The 17,055-nt window shown below is 47.6% G+C and overlaps 1 protein-coding gene across 1 annotated transcript in view; it reads right to left on the bottom strand.

Moving 5' to 3' along the window:
* Positions 1-17,055, bottom strand: part of MEGF6 (multiple EGF like domains 6) — a 99,136-nt gene that overhangs the window by 49,788 nt on the left and 32,293 nt on the right. The gene's annotated exons all lie outside the window — the stretch shown is intronic.

The following is a 17,055-nucleotide window of genomic DNA, read 5'->3' as shown; positions in this document are numbered from 1 at the left end:
TGGGTCATAATCAAACCCACAGGTGCTCTGGGCTGTGTGCCAGGGTCTCTGAGCCCCCTGCCCAGAGGGATGCACTGAGTTCTGACAACCAAGCCCCAGCAGGGCCCTGTCTGCACACAGAGAGCACATCCAGGCACCCAGAGCTCGGTGAGAGCCACGCCGTGCTGCAGAGAGCACCTCCTCCCTCTCCTGGCACGCACAGAGCTGCTGGTGATGTGCACACAGCAGAGCTTTGTGCCTTGTGGCAGCTGCCTGTGAGGGGACACGGCTGTGGGGACGCGTGTGCTGGCTGGGCAGATGGGAACTGCGGGGAAAGCAGCACACTGACCCTAAAAATCACACCAAGACAACATCTGGGACTCTGAAATCACACCCAGACAGCTCCTCTTACCTGTCAGAGAGAAGCTGAGGCATAGAAGGAGAAATTTAACAAATTAAGCAAACCCACAGTTGTGACCGTGATCACAGGGGTCCGAGGATGAGGGAAGAGACGAGGATCTGACTCCATGTTTCAGAAGGCTTGGTTTATTATTTTATGATATATATCACATTAAAACTATACTAAAAGAATAGAAGAAAGGATTTCATCAGAAGGCTGGCTAAGAATAGAATGGCAAAGAATGATAACAAAGGCTTGTGGCTCAGACTCTCTGTCCAAGCCAGCTGGGCTGTGATTGGCCATTAATTAGAAACAACCACATGAGACCAATCATAGATCCACCTGTTGCATTCCACAGCAGCAGATAACCATTGGTTACATTTTGTTCCTGAGGCCTCTCAGCTTCTCAGGAGGAAAAATCCTAAGGAAAGGATTTTTCATAAAAGATGTCTGTGACACACAGTGATACCAGTTTAGGATAAGTCACAACATGGATAAAAACCCATGAGAAAACCCCTCAGCTGTGCACCTCACACCAAGGATAAAGATAAAGCCAAGCCCACACAGAGCTGCCTGTCCATGGAGCTGAGAGGAGCAGAAACAGGATCAGGATCCTGAGGATCTGAGGAATTCTGCACTGGGGAAGGGAAGGTTGGATCCAGCACAAAGCTGGCTCTCAGGAGCTTGTCTTGGAGAGTCACTTTGAGCCAACACAGTTGGATGGAGACAGCAAAATACAATGTGAGCTTGAGACAAACATCTGATCTATAAATAACAAGGCAGTGACTCGCCCCTTCCCAAAGCTCTGGCCCATCTCACAACTCTCCTGATATCACTGCTTGGGGCATTTATTTATTTATCAGCATTACCCCAGGATGAGATAATGCATTCCTTGATGTCTGCATTACGCCCAAGCATCCCAATTCTTCAGCGACCTTCGCATATTCTCTGTTATTTCCTAAACCCCCACAAGCTTTTCCTGCCGTGGAGGCAGCTGAGCACCGGCAGAGGAGGAAGGGAGGGTGCAGTGGCAGAATCCACACCTGGCTCCGTGTCCCCAGACGCCACCCCACGTGAGCCACGTGCAGAGGGAGCACCGAGGGCTCCATGCCCTCCACCTGCTCCATGGGAAGTCTGGCCAAGCTCTTCCCACGCTGCAGCAGGCTGGGAATTGCTTCCAAAAGACACTGAGGCTGAGTGTTCCAGGGCAGTGATCCCTGACTCGGCTCCTCTGCCTCATCCCCCGGCCATGCCCAGCTCTGCTGCTGCCAGAGGATTCCCCTCGCACAAACCCAACCCCAAATAATACCGAGCCCTGGCCCGGGGGAGAATCTGCTGAGCCACCCTCACACAGCCCCAGCAAACCTCAGCCAGAGAGAAAGGCACCATTTTTTCACGTTAAAAACACCAAAATTTCACTTTTTGCCCTGCACTGGGGCGAGATCCTTTGGAGCTGAGGAAAAAAAGCAATCTACATACCCTAGCAAAATGCATGCATTTGGCTTTTTAAGGAATGTGGCACAGGAGCTATCTTTAACCCAGCTGGACAGCAACAGACGTGGAGAAACTCTTGTTTCTCTGCCACCCTGCCAGAGCCCAGAACTGATTTTTGAGAGTAAGAAATGCACTGAAGAGTAATAATAACAATAGTAATAACAGTAATAACAGCAATAATGATAGTGATAATAATAGGAATATAATAATAATGATAATAATGATAAATATAATGGAATAATAATAATAATAATAATAATAATAATAATAATAATAATAATAATAATAATAATAATAATAATAATGTAAAAATAAATATAATGATACAAAGCACAGGCACATAAACAGCCAGGTCACCAGTCTGTCACTTGGATGGTTGCCAGCCTGGGACCCCCACCCTGCAGCTGGGGGATCTGGGGACAAACCCCTCGAGGCAGAGCCCTGCGGGGAGGCCCAGCCCGGCACACAGAACCCACAAAGAGCCTGATTCTATCGGGACCTTCCCAGGGCACGCACGTACCTGGCCGCAGGTCGGGGTAGCCCGCTCGCCCCAGGTAGCAGGGGTAGCAGCTCCTCCACAGGTAGCGGTAATGCTCGCCGGAGGAGCCCGGGATGCCACCCAGGCAGCCCAGGCACCACAGCAGCGCCCAGGGCCGGCCCATGAGCGCGGCACGGAGCGGGGATGGAGCGAGATGGGGCAAGGATGGAGCGGGGAGGGAGCGGGGACGGAGCAGGGACGGGGTAAGGATGGAGCGGGGATGGAGCAGGGACAGAACGGGGCAGAACGGAACGGGACGGGGCAGAGATGGAGCGGCACAGAGCGGGGATGGAGTGGGGACAGAACCGGGCTGGAACGGGACGGGGCAGGGATGGAGCAGAAATGGAGCGGGACAGAGCAGAACGGAGCAGGACAGAGGAGGGATGGAGCGGGACAGGGCAGGAACACGGCTGGGATGGAGCGGGACACGGCAGGGATGGAGCAGAGATGGAGCGGGACAGGGCAGGAACACGGCTGGGATGGAGCAGGGACGGAGCGGGACGCGGCAGGGACGGGCAGGAATGGAGCGGGACACGGCAGGGATGAGGCAGGACACGGCAGGGATGGAGCAGAGATGGAGCGGGACAGGGCTGGAACACGGCAGGGATGGAGCAGGGACGGAGCGGGACGCGGCAGGGATGGAGCAGGGATGGAGCAGGGACGGGCAGGAATGGAGCAGGGACGGGCAGGAATGGAGCAGGGACACGGCAGGGATGGAGCAGGGACCGGCAGGGATGGAGCAGGGACACGGCAGGGATGGAGCAGGGACCGGCAGGGATGGAGCAGGGACACGGCAGGGATGGAGCAGGGACCGGCAGAGATGGAGCAGGGACACGGCAGGGATGGAGCAGGGACACGGCAGGGATGGAGCAGGGACACGGCAGGGATGGAGCAGGGACGGGACGCGGCCGCAGCAGGGGCCGCAGCCGGGGATGCGCGGGGCGGCGCGGGCGGCTCAGCCGTGGGGGCGGTCCCGCTCCGCCCCCCGCAGGTACCGCCGGGCCCGGGAGCGCCCCGGAGCCCCCCGGCACGGGCGGGAGCTGTCCCGGCACGGGCGGGAGCTGTCGGGGCTGCCCGGACCCGGAGCTGCCCCCGCCGCCCACGCGTGGAGAAACGGGACCCTCCCGGGGCGAGGGAGGCACGGCTGCATCCACCCGGGGCTGGGCTGATCCTCCACCCTGAATAAACCCGTGGGTTTGCCCCAAACCAGGCTGAGGAGGGATGGGAGCTGGGCAGGGGGGATCAGGGTTTCCCCCTGGAGCACCAGGCTGAGGTTTGGGAAATTATTGAGTAGATATTTGAATAATTTAGTAATGTAATTTTAATTTTCTTTTTTGGTAATGTTTAATTCTTCTCTTTTTTTTTCAACGGTAGATAAATAGTTGTAAAATTTTTGTTTGTTATTGTTAGGAATTGTGTTTGGTTTTGATTATGCACAGCCAGCCCTGGGACTCAGGCTGATCCTCCACCCCGAAATAAACCTGTGGGTTTGCCCCAAACCAGGCTGAGGAGGGATGGAAGGCGGGCAGGGGGGATCAGGATTTCCCCCTGGAGCACCAGGCTGCTGTGGTTACACCACACCAAGTTACACAACTCCAGGGTTACACCGAGCAGGGAGTGTTTCACTGTGGAAGTGCCTCGTTACCATCACACCTCCCCAAAAACAGCACCCAACACCAAAATTCTGGTCTTAAAATAACGACAGAAAGCAAAGCTTAATCACCAAATTTAAGTAGAAATGAGGAACAGCCACGGTGGCTGCTCCAAAGAAAACCATAATGCTCATTCCCGTTTCCTGCAAGAAAGGGAATTTTATTTTACCTTTTTCATTAAATAAGAAGTAGGAATAGCTTATTGGATTTTCCAGAGGCAAGCTCAAAAGCCTCATTTAACTTTCTGGAATGTTTTGAAACAATGTGCTCGCAGGGCTGAGCTGGGGAGGGGTGGGGGGAGCAGGCCCTGCTACTCTGAGACGTTTTCACAGTATTATTTGGCCATCGTAAAATTCCAAATTAAAACTTGTGGTTTAGGCTGCAATGAACAGCATTCCGTGAGAAATTTTGAAACAGGCTGAATCCAGGAGGAAAATAGGGATTTCATGCTATTGCTGCAGCAATTTCCAAAGGAAGGTGGACTCCAGTCACGAGTCCCCTTTGCTGATTGTTCCAAGAGCAGCTTCCTAACATTTCAGGGACCACTTCAGCTCATCTTAATATTTACACAAGGCAACAGCCCACATGCTCCTCGTTAATATTTTGATTTTAACAAAAATAACAGACACATTTTTGAGTCAGTTGCTTTGTGAAGGAAAAAAAAAAAAAAGTGACCTCTCTGAAGGATGCTGTGAATGCTTAGAAATGGTCTGGAGAAGTCCAACCTGATGTGGTTTACACAGACTTTGCTCAAACTGTCTGGAGGGTCCAGCAGAGTCCCCAGGGAGATGCTCAGTACTGAGGGAGTATTGCATTTTCAGGGAGGAATGGTGGATCTGACTGCATGTTCTCAGAAGGCTGATTTATTATTTTATGATCTATATTATATTAAAGAATACTAAACCATACTAAAGAATCCAGAAAGGATACTTACAGAATGCTAAAAGGATAATAATGAAAACTCTTTCATTATTAGCTAATAATGTAATAAATCAGCTTATAATGACTTTCCAGAGCTTCGACACAGCTTGGCACCGATTGGCCAAAGAGTGAAAACAACTCACAGCAGAATCCAATGAAACAATCACCTGTGGGTAAACAAGCTCCAAACACATTCCAGACAAGCACAACACAGGAGAAGCAAATGAGATAAGAATTGTTTTCCTTTTCTCTGAGGCCTCTCAGCTTCCCAGGAGAAAAATCCTGAGCAAAGGGATATTTTTCAGAGAATGTGAATGCCACAAGGGAGCAAAGAGATGGGAGAGGAGAAAGGGAAATGTCAGAGGGGTCACTGAGAGCCCCCAGCAATTCCACCTGCACTCCCCATGTGCCACAGTGCTGCCTTCCAGCAGCCCTTGCTGTGCACAGACATGCTGCCACCCTGCCAGGAGCCACTTGGAATTATTGAATACTTCATCTGTTCCAAAATATCCTGTAGCAAGACGTGGATTGTCCTTGCTGGCCCACAGCAGGTGCTGGGAATGATGCTCCAGCCCAGGCACTGCCATGGGGAGCTCTGACACAGAGGTGCTGACAAGCAGAAATGAACAGAGCTGTGAAAAACGGGCCAGGCTGGGTTCCTTTGCTCAGAAATGTTACCAAGACTTGTCTATCTTAAATTAGCCTTGCCTGGAGTGCAGATGAGGCACAGTGAGCAGCTTTCCAGGGAGTTCCTGACTCCTCAGGCAGCCACCAAAGGGGTCTTCCAGGAGCTGGGAATTCCTCCTGCAGCTTCCAAAACAAGTGGGACTTCTGTGACAAACCTGCTCAATCCCCTTTCCTTGGACTGTGATAAAAACCTCAGCACAGTGAGGAAAACATGATATAAAACATGATATAAAACATGATATGATATAAAAATGATAAAAATGATATAAAATATGATGTATTATATAAGCTACTATATGATATAATATATATAACATAATGAATATAAAAATATGATATAATATAATATAATATGTAAAATATAATATGTAATCTAATATAATATAATATATAATGTTTGTGCTGCTGCACACATCCTTTCTATTTAGGGCTGGAAGGGAAGGTGATAATTGAGCATGGTCAGCTCCTGTGCTTGGCAGCACCTTGTGAAGTCACACTGACAGTTGTCAAACTGGGAATGAGACCCTGCAGAGTCACAGATGGGAAATGAACAGTGGCCCCTCCATATTAATAGCAGTTAATTAATTCTTGCATTCAGAAATGTTGGACTAGCTAATCAAAGAAGCCAGAATTGCTGAACAGACCGATAAACTGACAGAAAGTCACAATCCTTATCCTCATTTAGGTTGTGGCTCTGTGTGTCCTACAAGTTTGGTCACAAAACTGAGGCTGCTCCAGGCTGGGCTGACTCCTTGGGCCTGACTCCAGGCTCAGACTGCTGCAGACAGCTCAGGGGTCCAGCCCAGGCATCAAAAGCACATCAGGCTCAAACACCAACTGAGCCCTGCTTATGTCATAAGTTATGCTTGGCCAGGTCAGAGCCAGCTCCAGCTTCCTCCTCACCTAATTTACTTCAGCTGATTGAGTACCAAGAGTTGTTTGGAGTGTGGCAACACATGAGGATCTGCAGCAGGTCATTGCTGCAGCTGGGAGCCAGCCAGGAGAGCAGTGCCATCCTTTCACAGGGACAGGGCTGGGCTGGGCCCCTGCCTCTCTCAGCATTTCATTCAGATTCAGTCTTAAGATTCTTGTACAGAGCCAAACACATCAGAGCTGGCGGTGTGGTGCTTCACAGCTCAGCAGCATCATGAGCCCCAGAGTTAATGCATCCCTGCACAGGCACAGTCAACCTGCTCGGGTAAAGAGGAGTGCAGGAATCTTCACCCTAAACCAAAACTAAAACCTAAACTAAAACCAAAAACCAAACTAAACCTAAAATCAAAACCTAAAACCAAAACTAAAAAAATTAAAAACTAAACTTAAAACCAAAAAAAAAAACCAAAAAACTAAACTTAAAACCAAAAAAAACCCAAAATCTAAAAAACCCCTAAACCTAAAAAATCCCTAAACCTAAACCATGAACCTAAAAAAAAAACCCCTAAACCTTGAACCATATTTCTTCTGACATTAAAATAAATAAAAATAAAAAAGGACTCCAGATAAAAGGAAATGGCCAGATGGAGACTGGGAAAGCAGAAACATGCAGGAGGTGGAATATGGAAGAGGTGAGGAAAGGAACAAGCTGAAGGATGAGGTCGGTGATTTGGGGCCAGCATGTCCTGGGCTGCATGCTCAAATATATTCCAGACAGGTTTTTGAATTTCTCTGTGTGTAATATCAGCTGGGAACTAAACTGAGACCCCCTCCATGTGCTGAATCAGGTTTATGTTTATGCACAATCCAGCTCAAATGTGAATTTTCATTTACTTTTGGAGCTAATGCCCTTGTCCTGTGAAGGCCATGCAAAGTGCAAATATAATTCTCTATGTCAAGTGGTGCTTAGAGGGATAAAATAAACAAGATCTTGTGAGAATTGTGGTTTTGGGGTTGGTTTGGGATGTTTTCTAAGAGCTCTCCACTGCACTGCCCCAGCACGCCTGCTCCTGGGGCAGAGCCACATCAACACCAGAACCTGCCATGCCTCACAAACCATGGCAGCTGTGACACCCCTGTCTGTGCTGCTGCTGGGAGGGAATCAACAAAATCTGGGCAATTCTGGCCAGGAAAAGTGGAACACTGAGCTCCAACATCCTCCTCCTTCTGACCAGAGGTCAGGTTGGGAAGCTCTTGAGTGGCTGAGATGAAGCTTTTCCCTTCAAAACTCTGGTCCCTGGTATTCTCCTCCTCTCCACACAAAGCTGATGCTATTGCAGAGCAGTTTGTTTAGCAGACACTTCAGAGAGAACTCTGAAAGTCCCAGCTTGATGTCACTGCAAGCCAGGAATCAAATCCCAAGGATGAAACCTTTCAAGTGCTGACCCCTGAACCCCCAGCTCCTCTTCTTGGCCCACCCTCAGGAGAGGTGTGGGCTCCAAACCCTCAACACGGGCCTCCAAATATCTGACCCTGTGGTTTGCAGCTTTATTCAGGCTCCATCAGGACTCTGACCAACACAAGCTGAATATTTTTGCAAACTGTAAACATTAATCAGTGCCTTAAACTCTCGCTGTCTGCACAAACACGGATCCAACCCCGTCCTCTCCTGAAAACATGTGAGAGCATGTGGGGAGTTTGGAAAGAGCTTCTTATCTGATGTAAAAAAAATAGAAATTACTGTAGAAAGGGGTGAGGACAGCAGGGTGCCCTCGCTGACACAGTAGTGGGGTTGTTTGAGGAGTGCAGCCGTGGGGGAATAACTCAACACCGGCTTTGCTGGGCTGGAAAGATTTACACTCCAGCAGAGCAGGAGTGAGGCAGCTCAGTGCAAACCCTTCTCTCACTTCATTTAAGGTTTAATCTCCCTTAAGTGTCCTGTTTTGGCATGATGAGACCTGCAAAGCCACACAGGATGGATGAGGGGCTCCAGGATGCACTCAGAGCACCCCAGACAGAGTCAGGGGCAATGAGGGAGAAACAGGGAGCAAAGAGGTACAAATTATTCCAAGAATATGTGCAAAGGGATCCACACTGTCCTCCCTGAAAGTATAAGAAATAAAGGCCAAAAAAAAAAAAAAAGAAAAAAAGAAAATTTTTAAAAGGATTGCTTGTTTCCACCAAAATCCTGAACCTCTTAATCATCAGAGAAGCTAATCCTCATCAGGGGAATTGTGGGGAAACTGGAAATATTTTCACTTGGCTAAGATAAGGGCAGAGCTGTTTATTTCACACATCTCTACAGTGGTACAGAGCCAGGAAATACTTTTCAGTTATTTTCAACAAAACAAGACAAATGTACCAAATTGGCAAGAAAGTGACATTTTTTCTGTGGAATTCTTTAATGTCCAAGCAGATATCCACAGAAAACAGCTCTTTCCCTGTTCGTCAGCAATCTTTGTTAATTATTTGAATACTTTTGGTCTCCTGCTAAGCAAACCAGTGCTGAAAACATGCAAGAGCTCTGCCACAAAGCCATGACCATCCCAAGCAACCCCCAGAGTGCCCTGGGTGGGTGTTTCAAGGTCTCTCCAGGGAATCCAGGGCTTTGGGGGAGCCTGGGGAAGGTGCTCTCCATGAATCCTGGGGCTGTGACACCATCCAAAAACTGTCATCTTGTTCTTGGCTCTGATGGGCAAAGAGCTTCTTGCATTTCTCTGACTCTGAGCTGCACCAGCAGCTCTCACACGGATGGAAATCCCTCCCAGAGCAAGGCAGGGCTGGTTCCAGCTGTGGGAGCCCAAAGGGCACCTGGAGCACAGCTGGCACTGGGGGTTTCCATGTACAGACACACTGGGGCTGCTCTTCCACTCCATTTTGGGACCAGGTTTGAGGCAGAACAGGGAACAAACTGGGAAGGAAAAATCTCATCTTTGAAGCAATAAAATACAAGGCATTTCCCCTTGTATTTTATTGTTATCAGGTTAACAATAAAATACAAGGGAATTGCCACAACTGCCACCTCGATCACCACAACCTCCTGCCTGTGTTGGAGATGCTGCACAAACCCAAACCCAACTGCTTTTTATTTTTCCTGCAGCTCTTTTTACCATTTCCCAGCTTTCAGTACCAATAAGAAAAAGCAATATTAGCAGGTACAAAACTTCCTCGTCCTTCCTTGCCCAAACACTCCAGATATCACCCAAAATATTCCTGTCCTGGAGGGACTCACATGGATAAGAACACACCTGATGTCCCAACTCTCTGGCTCACTCTCTAACAGCCTTCTTGTTCATTAAAATGAGAAGACAAAACTTCTCTGCATTGTAGACCTGTTGTTTTAGAAGTTTTCCTTCTTGTCTTAGAACTGTTATCCCTTTCTACTAAAATTCCCTCAAATATATACACACAAGTACCCTGGATGGCATTAATCCACAGAAATCTGAACTAAAAGGTTGAAAAATATAAAACAGACACCTTTATGCATTGTTGTAACTCAAGTAGAGAATGAGAAATGTTCCCTACCAAAACCAGAGCTCTTCCTACCCCAGAGCAGGGCGTGGGCCAGACCTGGAAGGCACAGAGAGCTAAAATTCCTTCAAATAAACACACACAAGCACCCTGGATAGAATTAATCCACAGAAATCTGAACGAAAAGGTTGAAAAATATAAAATAGACACCTCTCTGCATTTTCAACCAATTTTTGTGACTCAAGTCGAGGATGAGAAACGTTCCCCCACCGAAACCAGAGCTCTCCCTACCCCTGAGCAGGGCGTGGGCCAGACCTGGAAGGCACAGAGAGCACTTTTCTCAAATTACCTTTTATTAGAGTGAGTGACTAATCACCAGGTGAGAAGGGAGGAATCACCACCCCCTTGTTACCGGATCTCTCCCTCCCTCAGCGGCTCCCACGGATTCCACTGGGGAGCTAAAGGAGCTAAAACCTGAGCTTTCCCCCCCTGAAGCATCCTCCATCCTCCCCAAAATCCTCCTGGAATCCTTGAACCAGCACAGGAGATGCTCCCCACCCCTGCATCACTGCTAGGCCACTCCATTATTTTCGGACACAGATCAGAATAACCCAAAGTTTAGGGAATTCCAAGTTTCAGCTGGATGTGTGGAATATATGGGGTGGTTTCACAAAGATTTATCAGCTGCTGGCAAATTTCTGACATTTGGCACCGAGTGAGGCACTTCAAAAATGTATCTGTGCTTAAGAAGTTGATTTTTTTTAATTTTTTTTTTTCTCTGTAAAGCATCATTTCCTTCTTACAAGACAGCAGAAAAATGGAGACAAATAGGGTTTGAAGGCTTTAGGGCTGGATGGAAGAAGAATGGGCTGCAGCTGTGCCAGGAATGAGCTTCAGCCACACCGTGCTCAGGGTTTCCTTCTGCTACTGCAGATAAATCTTGGGGTTTTTTTCCCTTGCTCATCCAGAGCCAGCCCCATTCCCATCACTCCCAGATCTCTGCTGCAGAGGGAATCCTGTGACAATCCATGGGGATGGAAGGGTGGCAGAATGTGGATGGTGACAGGGTGTCCTGGTTTGGAAAGACAGGTGCCTGCCAAGGAAGGCAGAAGCCTCTCCTGAAACAGAGAATGTGAACCCTCCCCACCTCTCCAAATTGCTATAAATTTGAAATTAAGGGGCTCCAAAAATATTGGAGCAGGAAATAACAGTTCTTTAATAGGGAAAGGAAAAAAAAATTAAAAGATAAAATAAACAATGCAGTAAACTAGAACAACACTGACAGGGTCAGAACCCAGCCTGACACCCTGTGGGTCAGGCTGTTGGCACAGTCCCATTGGAATTGTGGCTCAGCCCTCCTGCAGTGCCAGGGCTGGTTCTGCTGGAGCAGGGATCCTGGAGAAAGGTGCAGTCTCTGCCTCTGGAGATCCAGGGCAAGAGGGAGCTGCTGTTCCTCTGGGCAATCCAGTGCAGAAGCTGTGCTGGTGTTCCAGAATCTCCAGATTATATCCAGGTAGGAATGCTTGGCTGGTGTTCCAGAATATCCAGATTATATCCAGGTAGGAATGCTTGGCTCCTCCCTCTGGGCTCACATCTCCCAATGGGATGCTGTAGTTCTTATCAGCCATGCAGGGACATTCCATAGCTGTTATCAGCAGGGGTCCCCTCACAAGGGAGGAGTGATTGTGGTGACTCAGAGAGAGATAAGGCAAACTGCCCACTTGACAAAGGTAATCTGCCACACAGATGGGAATTGAGAACATCTTGCATGGCGATCTTCAACACAGGGCCATCCCTGGAACTGACACTTTTATTCTGCATAAACCCAGCCCCAGATCAGCCCTGCAGCAGCAGCAAGGAAAGGTGTCTGCAGGCAGCACACCAACCTGTCAAGTCATGAAGAATTAAATGCACTTCCAGCCAAGAACAGAGCTGGAGAAGGACAGCAATCAAAACAAGGCTGATGTGATCAAAGGGCCTCAGAGTTTAATTCCCTCAGCCTCTTCTAATTCGGTCCTGTCTGGGCTCAGAGCGCCCTGGCTGCTCAGAAACACCAGACCCTGCAAGTTTTGTTTTATTTTCAGAAATCCTAAGACCTGCTAGAGCTTAATGAAATCCCCAAGGGTTTATATTTGCTTAATCCCCTCTCTGCAGCAACCTGCAGACAGGGGCTCATTCCAAGGGCTCTGGGCAGGGCAGGGTCCAGGCAGGGAGCTGGAGGAGGACTCTAGGCAGTTTGCACTCTGCAGGGCCTTAAAAGTATGGATTCCATAAATTCTAATTACATTTTCTTAGAATTTCATAAATTCTAATTACATTTTCAGACTAAGTGCCTAAATGCAGGGTCTGTTTGAGGGGTGGTATGGATCCACATGAAGCCCAGCATACCTTAATAATAATAGTAGTAGTAACAATAATAATAATAATAATAATAATAATAATAATAATAATAATAATAATAATAATAATAATAATAATAATAATAGATATCATTGTTATTATTATGTTTAACTGCAGCTTTCACATAAAATTCCCTTTAATCTTTCAACCAGACCCAGTCTCAGCAGGTTCCCCTGTAAGCCCTGAGTTTCTCCAGAGCTGGAATGATCCTTGCCTCCACGTTTTTGTCAAAATAAGCTTTGTGGTTGGGCTCTGCAAACACTCCTGCAGCTCCCCAGAGCTTGTATTTATCGAAGCATTGTGGAACTTCCTTCCTCCCTGACCCAAGCACACCATCCATAAATAAAAGGAGGAGTGTTCCTCATCCCCCAGCTCACCACAGGCTCAGCATCACTGCCTGAGGGTGAGGATTTGCCTCCCATCATTTTAGGGCTGAGTTTTGTGAGCTTTGGACAAACTCTGCAGTTCAGATCCAAGCTGAGGGATTGATCCTGGCTTGGACTCACAGCAGAGATGACTCAGGTGCAGCTGCTGTGTCCTGATCACTCCTACCCTTCACATCACCCAGAAATGTCATTTTCAGGTGATTTTTCAAAACAAAACCAAGCCGGTGTTCAAGAACGCTACTGCACCACGTAAATCCTCAGCAGTGAGGGGTTGGTTTTTCTTGTGCTCACATGTTTGCGGTCGTGAGACACCAAAGGACTCGTGCAGCAACTGCAGCAGGCACAGAGCACTGCTCACTCCTCCTGGAGGTTCCCACAGAGCCTTGAAACCAAGGATGGGTCACCTCAAATCACCCCACAGGCTCCAGCAATACTTGATTTCCAAGGTCACTCACAGTGGATGTTTAGGAGCTCCTGGAAAACTTGTTAGTTTTAATCAAAATGCTGTGGAAACAGAAATAAATTCAATATGAAACTTCCTCCATGATTTCTGTCAAAACTGTTTCAAATAATCTGCCTGTGAAACACCTACATTTGCTCTTTGTTTTCAAGGAAGAAAGAAGAGAACACTGCTCTGAACTTTCACCCATATAGCACATTTTTTTCCCAGACAATCCAAGCTCATTTAAAAACAAAAATATTCTTATTTGAAAGAATCCCATCCTGCTCCTCCAGCCTTGCACCTGTGCAAGATTTGTTTCAAATATATTCTGAGCACAAATCCCTGCAGAGGAAGGGACTGACAGCATCTTCCCCTCCCTGGGGCATGGGGCTGTCCCGTGGTGTGTGCTCCACCATCCTCCTGCAGCACCTGCACCAACATCCTGTGAGCAGACAGGTCTGGTTTGGGAGGATTTACAGGTAAGCCTGGCTTAATCTGGAGGGTTCAGAGCACCAGGATGTGGTACCCACCCTGCAGCATCGTGGCATCCACCAGCTCCCCCTGCGTGACTGTCCCAGATTGCAAGGCAAGATGTATTCTATTATTGTTATATACACCTATAAATCTATAAATCTATTACCAGAATACATTGTTGTTATTATTGTTATTATAGTTATTATTGTTTTGTATGTATTCTAACAATAATAACAACAATAATAACAATGAATTCTGGTAATAGATGTATTCTATTGTATGGCAGTTTGTGGTGGTGTTCACAGGGGTCCCAGGACGAGAGAAGAGTCGAGGATCTGACTCCATGTTTCAGAAGGCTTGATTTATTATTTTATGATATATATTACATTAAAACTATACTAAAAGAATAGAAGAAAGGATTTCATCAGAAGGCTTGCAAAGAAGGAAGAGAATGGAATGATAATAAAATCTTGTGACTGACCACACAGTCCGAAACGGCTGGGCTGTGATTGGCCGTTGATTAGAAACAACCACATGAGACCAATCCCAGATGCACCTGTTGCATTCCACAGCAGCAGATAACCATTGCTTACATTTTGTTCCTGAGGCCTCTCAGCTTCTCGGGAGAAAAAATCCTAAGGAAAGGCTTTTCCATAGAATGTGTCTGTGACAGCAGTTGTCCTTTGTCAAATGGGCATTTTCCTTATCTCTCTCTGAGTGACCACAATCACTCCTCCCTCGGGAGGGGACACTGCTGATAACAGCCATTGAATGCCCCTGCATGGCTGATAAGAACTACAGCATCCCATTGGGAGATGTGAGCCCAGAGGGAGGAGCCAAGCATTCCTACCTGGATATAATCTGGAGATTCTGGAACACCAGCACAGCTTCTGCACTGGGTTTCCCAGAGGAACAGCAGCTCCCTCTTGCCCTGGATCTTCAGAGGCAGAGACTGCACCTTTCTCCAGGATCCCTGCTCCAGCAGAACCAGCCCTGGCACTGCAGGAGGGCTGAGCCACAATTCCAATGGGACTGCTGCCCACACCCTGACCCACAGGGTGTCAGGTTGGGTTCTGACCCTGTCAGTGTTGTTTTAATTTACTGCATTGTTTATTTTGTCCTTTTATTTCCTTTCCCTATTAAAGAACTGTTATTTCCTGCTCCCATATTTTTTGCCTGAGAGCCCCTTAATTTCAAATTTATAGCAATTGGGAGGGGTGGGGAGGGTTCACATTCTCCATTTCAGGGGAGGCTCCTGCCTTCCTTAGCAGGCACCTGTCTTTCCAAACCAAGGCAGTGACTCCTGCCAGGAAAGGGTTGAAATAAAGTCCTGATATTCCTGTTCTTTATGAGAATTCCCAAGTCGTTTAAAGGAAAACAGAACGCAAGCACATCTGGTGTTTTATTTATGGAAGTTACACACTCCCACATGAAAGCAGCCGTCCACTTTTAACCTGATAACAAACCCCTGCTTCTCCCTCTGCCTTGGGGCTAAAATCCATTAATATTCATGGCCTGTTGTCAGGTGATTTTACAGCTCCGGTAAAAAAAAAGCTCTGAAGGAAGCTGAAATGCCAGAGGCCCCGGTTTGGAAGGGTTTGGCTTTGGCTTGAACAAACCCCCAGCTTTCCCAGATGGTGACAGCCATCCTCAGCTCTGGAGTGCACACCTCAGATCCGGGACTCAGGGCAGGGAAAAAGGGATTTTTGTGCATTATCCTGGTGACCCCAAAAGGGGAAAGCTCTCCAGAGCACACAAAGCACCTCAGCCATCTGCATGCTGAAAATTCCCTGGGAAGGAGGACCAGGGTCCAATTCCTTGGGAAGGAGGATCGAGGTCCAATTCCTTCTGAAAGAGGACCAGGATCCTATTCCTCCTATTCCCTGGGAAAGAGGACCAGGGTCCAATTCCCTGGGAAAGAGGATCAAGATCCAATTTTCTGGGAAAAAGGACCAAGATCCAATTCCTTGGGAAAGGAGAACCAGGTTTTGGGGGCCTTGGGTGGATGGGCGGTTGGTTGGTTGTTTTTTTTGTGGTTTTGGTTTTATTTTTGTGGGGTGTTGGTTTTGGTTTTTGTTTTTTTTTTGGTTGGTTGGTTTGGTTTTTTGTTGGGTTCTTTGGTAAGTGAGTAACTTTCGATAAGACAAAAAAGTAAACAAAGATTTCTGCATTTTTTCTGCATTTTGTTTGCCAAAAAAAAAAAAAAAGAAAAAAAAGATAAAAAGAAGAAACCTAGTAGAGTTTATACAGACTAATAGTGGTTAAAACTGGGGTAAAATGTTTTTCTCTCTCACTCCAAAGGGATAACTGTGCAGGTTTTGAATGGGAGACAGGCAGTGCACAGAGCAGCTCCAGGGACAGGAGCAGAGCAGAGCCCAGCAGAGATGCTCTACCCCCTCCCTCTGGCCGAGAGGACACCACACACACTCTCAGACAGAAGCTTTGGGGAATTATTCACTAAAAATGAGGCTGCTGTAGAAGATCTTCCTGGAACCAGCTGTGCTGGGAGAAAGGCTGTGACATCCTGGGGATCTGAGCCCTTAAAACTCATCAACATCCCCCCAGGAACACACCCTCCTGATAACCTAAAGGAAATCAGACAATTCTCTCTCTCCGGCACTGAAATGCTGAACTAAGGAGTTAAGCACGGGACTGGCAGGATGCTGTGGGTCCTGCAGGCACTTCTGCGTGGCTGAATTTGGGATGAAAGAGGAGCCTGTCCCTTGTTTCTCTGAAATTGTGCCAGGGGGATGAGGCTGCACAATCCTCCCAGTGTTGGGGCTCTGCTGAAGTTTGCCAGCACACAGGGATTACACACAAATCCCAGGCTCCGTGGGGTTTTTTTTGTTTCTTTGTTGTTTTCCTCCTTCCTTTTTGTGTTGTTTCCCCTCTCTCCAGCTCAGCACCCTCTGGGATTTCCATCCCTGAATCCCATGGTGTCTCCAGGAGATTCACCAGCAGGGATGGCAAAGACAAATTGCAAGACACAAAGGTGTAAACAGAGTGGTGAAAAAGAGAAACTGTAAGGAGATATTTTAGATTTTCCCATATCTCCAGAGCTCCTATCCAAATTCTCCTCCTTATTAATCCAACACTCTGTAAACCCAATTGTAAATCCATAAATCCAATGCCTTTCTTTGGATTATATCAAATGCTGAGACAAGCCCAGCCTGGCTCCTCCTGACCTGCAGTAACAGAGACATCACAAAACAGCCCTGACAGACAGCACCTCCAGGAAATCTCTTTTTTTGGGGGAGTAAAAGGAGCCTGTGCCTGCTGGGAGCTGTGCAGGGAGCAGATTATCAGCACAGCTCTGCAGCTTCCTGTGGTGCTCAGAT

Source organism: Molothrus aeneus, chromosome 21 (assembly GCF_037042795.1).
Source record: "Molothrus aeneus isolate 106 chromosome 21, BPBGC_Maene_1.0, whole genome shotgun sequence".
In the NCBI taxonomy this organism is placed as follows: domain Eukaryota; kingdom Metazoa; phylum Chordata; class Aves; order Passeriformes; family Icteridae; genus Molothrus; species Molothrus aeneus.
Note: the sequence above shows the minus strand (reverse complement) of the source record. Positions and strands in the feature narration are given on the sequence as shown.